The sequence below is a fragment of the Arachis duranensis genome, chromosome 3, assembly GCF_000817695.3.
Source record: "Arachis duranensis cultivar V14167 chromosome 3, aradu.V14167.gnm2.J7QH, whole genome shotgun sequence".
Taxonomy (NCBI): Eukaryota; Viridiplantae; Streptophyta; class Magnoliopsida; order Fabales; family Fabaceae; genus Arachis; species Arachis duranensis.
In genome coordinates this window covers 114,184,176-114,189,970 of record NC_029774.3, presented here as the reverse complement: position 1 = coordinate 114,189,970, position 5,795 = coordinate 114,184,176, and positions in this window count along the sequence as shown.

Sequence of the window (5,795 nt, the reverse complement as noted above, 5' to 3'; positions counted from 1 at the left end):
AATAAATAACTTTGAAAAAATTACTTTTACTATCTTTATATAACTGGCCTGGTGTCTTTTGAATAATTATTACCAGCCAACCTTCCGGAATAACATTAATATGCATACATACATGCATATAGGGACTAAATTTCACAATTATGAACTACATACATATTATCAAATTCAACTACTATATCGGTCAATAAATTCAATTTAACCCTTTTCCCATTTAATTAATATGTTACAATAAAATTAAGTTTAATGTAAAAGTCAAAAGAAAAGAGAAAATGAAAAAAGGAGAAGGAGGGGATCAACCAATTGAGTATTTCGTAACCGTAAGGCATAAGCTTTAGGTATATTGAATTTGTGGACCATAGTATATATGTAAATGTATGAGATGTATAATTTGATAGAGTGTTAGTGTGTGGAAGAAGGGTCCAAGTAGTTAGATGTGTAAAGTGTACGTTGGATGGGATTAGGGGTCCACAAGCTTTATTATCAAAGTGTATTAACATTTGGATTTAGCTATTGGTTATGTTTAACCGAATGACATTGTCCTTTTCTTTTTTTGACCCCAAAAATCACATCCGTTCATTTTTTGGTACCGCTAATTGTAGACTAAAGGACACACCATTAATTGGGTTTATTGAAACCGAAACCACCTACTTATACTTTTTAATTTCATTTATCTATCTATAACAATAATAATAATGTTGTTAAATTAAAGGAGTCAAGTAATGTAGAGGAAACTCCATTCGTGTGTTTGATTAAAATTTAACCATCATGGCTTATTGTATCCATTTAACCGTATACATGCCGCTTAAAAAATTATAAACGGAAAAAAATTAATTACTAAATCAATCAATATATATTATTTTATTTATTTTTAATGTATAATTTTATATTTTAATATATATTTTAATTAATTTAATAATTTATTTTTTATGTACATATAATATAATCTAATTTTTCATGGGATGATTTTTTTTGTTGAGTTTTATTATGATGTGAACAACGAAAGAAAATAACACAATAAAGGTGAAAATATAAAATAGAGATTTATTAATGATAAAAAATAATATCTAATGATAATATAAGTATTCTTATATATAGACAATAAATGATTTTATACAAAAGTAAATAAATAAATGGATAATAATAAATTTATAAGGCCAAACTGAATTTAATCCTAACATATTAGACCTTATTTTGAATAAATTAGATTTAATTTTAACAAGCCAAACAATAATCTTGATTACCCTTATTAGTACGTTTTTCTTTTAATAACTCTTCGTGCAATTTTCAGTTTGTAGATTAATTTGGAAACTTTTTTATAAAAGTGATATATTTTTTCGTTCTTTTAAACAATTTTATTGTTAGTAATTTAGTATGCTCGGTTGTTATTGGAATAAATTATAGTGACAAATACAAAATAAATATTATTTTCTTAGACATCACACGTATTATTATGCTATGCCCCCATAATAAAAAGTGCAAATTATATGATTATAATTGATTTAGAGAAGCTGAACAACATGTCTAGCTCATCTGCTTACACATATTTGTACTTAGACTAAAAAAAATATATAGCCAACTAAAGTAATAATTTACATAGTAGTTTACTACTTCTTACTAAGTTAGCTCTAGTCTACTTAAGCCTAAAATAATTAAATGTGATGCTACATTTCATCCTGTTTTGTTTTTTTATTAATGTGATGCTTTGTATTTGTTCCTATTTTGTTATATATATATTTCTATCGTATTTTTTGATACGACATATTAAACTATTCGATCAATTTAAATCGGTTTGTGTGTGTATTAGAATTTAGAATAATAATAGTTATAGTTATGACTTTTAGGCAATGCCACAGCCCACATGTTCCAGGATCGACTGTCGGTGGTGATATTTTAACCTGAAAAAAAAAAAGAATCGTTTTCGCAAGTTATAAAAGGTTGTCCACGTCACCAAAAAACAACTTGATCGTGATTTGCGTATGATTACCCCTTGTAGTTGCGCGATAAACAAGTATTATCAACTTTCATGACTTTAATTAATTTATTAAATTAAATAAAAAGGATATTTTAATAGGATTATATTATTTTTATCTTAAGAATATTAGTTAAGTATACTATAAAAAATATTTTAATATATTAAAAACATATATTTAACCAATATTTTTAAAACTCAGTATAACAAAAAAATAAAAATTTAAATGTAGTCAACTTTACATAAAATTAATAATTAAAAATAATTAAATAATAATTTAACTAATTTAACTAAATTTTTATCTAATAACTTTTAATTAAAATGTACTTAAATTTCTATCGTAACAAAATCTATTTTAATATTTGAATATACACCGTATATAAGCAGTTCCATATTTGTCCTTTAATGGAACAAATACCAAATTTAGACGGAGGGGTTATTTTCTAATCTCATGTTCCCGTTTCAAAGTAATTAACTAATTAAGCTAACAACTACACATGGGTATCCTGCATCAAGATAATTCTGTCACTTCTAGAGACTAAACAACTTTTATTTATTTATATTCAACCATTGTTCTACGGTTCATTAGAGCCGGTTATAAAAAATCCAACCGAAAAATATTTTATTAAAATGTATTTATTTCACTTAATTTTTTTTATCAATTTCGACGAGTGGTATCGAAATAAATTTGTATTAAAATCTTAAGTATTAAAAAGTAGATATGATTCATATGAAACAACAGTGAGTTTGACTCATAAATTACTTAATTGGTGGCAAAATAATTTATATTTAGATTGCTAGAGGTAAACTAATGATAAACGACAAAAGAATAATTAGATAATTAAATAGAAAAGAGGATAAAAGCGTAAAATGTTGATTAAAACAAAACAATAACAAAATGTAAAGAAATAAATGACAATGAATCAAATAAGCAAAAGAATCTTTATCCTCAAGTTTTGACACATACATCTCTCTTGGTCTTCAAATCCTAATTTGCTCCTCAAATTTCGCTCCCATGTTTTCTTCTTCAGCTTGAAGGTCGAGTGGTAAGTCTCGATGCTCAAGGAAGGCACTAACTACCTTTCGACTTCGATATTTTTTGTCCCGTCTTTCGTCGACTTCGACTTACCCATTTTTGCTTCTGTAGTCGAAATACTAATTTTATGGTCAAAATCACTGACAATCGAAAAAAATATTTTTTTTGTACCAACAAATTGTCCCTTTAAACCTTGTGACTTTGTTCAAAAGAAACAAGTTTTAATATTCATCATGCTAGGCACGTAGAACCTTTTCGGATTCTTTGAAATTTTGAAAAACAATTATGCTTTTTTTAAAATCACCTGCACTTTTCTGAGAATACACAACGTCCTGGGTCTTAATAGCCTTTTCTTGAATAAAACAAAATATTCTATCATTACTCCTTGAATTCAATCATTCCTAATTTTCCAAAAACTTGCTTCTTTAAAAACCCTAATCTTCTCTCTCTTTGGGCAATATGCTCTTTACAGTCTCCCAATTCTTCCATTTAACCTTCACATCAACCATCATCACCACATTTTTTCAACATCCATAGCTGCCAATACTCATTCTCACGGAAAAGAAGACAAAGCCCTTCCTCTTCTTCCACTAGTAGCTGAAATAGCGCAGTTTCATGATGAAGATGGAGTTTTGAGAGCACTAAATCTAAATGTAGAAACCTCTAATCTCTGGCATCACCAGGTATTTTTGTTATTCTCAGTTAATGGAAAGTTGTATTCCTTTTTGGGTCCTTTGTTAACCCAAGAATAGATTGATTCTATTTCTTCTTTCTTCCCATCACCACCAGAATATCTACCATTGATTTTCTGTAAGAACATCAAGGCTTCATATTTTGCTAGTTGAGTACTCAAAACTGATCCCCCTAAGGATCTGAGTCCTCTTTTTTCAATCTGGATGTCTCGACTAGCACCTGTATATAAGCTGATTCGAAAATCCCTAAATATTGTACATGCCTTAGAATTAGCTACCTTTGATATTTCTTACATTGCTCCTTTATTAGGGGCAGCCTGTACTTCTGGTACCAAGTCACTAATAACTTTCATTTTTCTTATGGAATGATGGGTCCGACCTTGATGGACATTTTGGCCCTAACCGATTTATCAGTCGATGGTGAATTTGTGTCATGTCGACTAACTGTCCTAAAGATGATTTCGATATCAACTTTGATTTGAATTCCATATCGAGCTTTATTCAAAACAACATGGATTCTGACGAAGAACCTGTTTCTGATAGTAAATATGTAGCCTTTCTCTTACTTTGACTCAACTCTTTCATTTTCTACTCTAAGTCAGTTCAAATTCAAAAGAACAATTACTTGTCCCTGGTCATTATGCTCCATCATAAAAAATTCATTGACCTTCTTGCCTTAATCTTGAGTCAACCTTTTGAAACTCTTTCTTTGATTATTGGTGAAATCCGTCAAGGGAATCCTTCAATCAACCCTTTTGACCCTCTTTGGGTTGTAAATTTGTGGCTCAAAGCTATTCAGGAGTCTTGACTCACAATTTCTGAATCGAAAATTTCTAACACTCCTATTGATGGCATTCATCTTTCTCAACTTTCCAGGAAAAAACCAAAAACCATGTCCTCTATTGGTGCCTTTTGACATTTTGTTAAAACTTTGTTCGACATCAATGAAGACAATAATGTCTCATATCTTCCACCCATTATATTCTCATTTTGACCCCTGTTTCATGTCTAAATTCTTTTACCAGTTTTCAACCAGAAAATCAGACATCAATTGATAATATGTGGGCTAGGATCTTAACTCCTTAAATCCTTCTTGTTGGCTTACCACATGAATCAACCTGGGCTCTCAAAAAGAAACTAGTTATTTATTCGCCCCAGTATGTGGCTCGACAATTTGGTTTAGCCCAACCCTTACCTTCTCCTTTGTCTCTCAATCTTAAAACTTAAAAGATTCACTATGAGGTGTTAGAGACATAAGAATTTGACAGAATGTTGGAAATGAACCACTAGAAGATGTCAACTCAATACTAACATCTTAATATCACACATTGTTTTCTATCGACTCCTGACTTTCAAAAATGGTGGTCAAATTACTTTCTTACTCATTGCATTTCTGTCGATCAAGCTCTCTCAAATATGGTCTTTTCTCTTGCACAGGCAGCATCAAAGAAAACTAGAGGTAAGTAAAAGAAATCTTTTATTAAGTACTCAGTATTTTCTTTCGACACTCAATTTTCCAAGTTACTCGACACACACCTATCACTCAGATTGCTGATGGCCCACAACCAGTTGGGGAAATATTAGATATTGATGAAGATATAATATCAACAAAAAGACCTCACAGGATAGAAGTCAAAGCAAAGAAAAGTTGATTGGTGCAACTCTTACTTCAAAGAAGCGTGGGTCTATTGATGTTGTAATGACAACTGAAACACAAAAGCCTAAAAAGATTCGACCTAAAACCTCGAAGGTATATATATGATGATGTCTATTAGAACTTTATAATTTCATCTCACTTGCAATTTTTTAAATATAACGCAATCGAAGCAGGCTCAAAAAAAGGTTTCTTCTCGAGTCATTGATATCGACGACCCTTCTGATCAAGAAATAGATCAGCCAGTTTGTGCTGAAACATAATTCCTTCAATCTACTCAACCTACCTCGACTGGCATTCCATCTGCCCCTGTTCCAACTCAGAATCCAGTAGCTTATCCTTCAATTTCTCCTTTCATTGGTACCACTTTTACTTAGACTTTATGTTAAGTTCCTCTTGATTACCTCTTGACCTTATGTTTTTTCTTCTTTAGATTTTTGATAC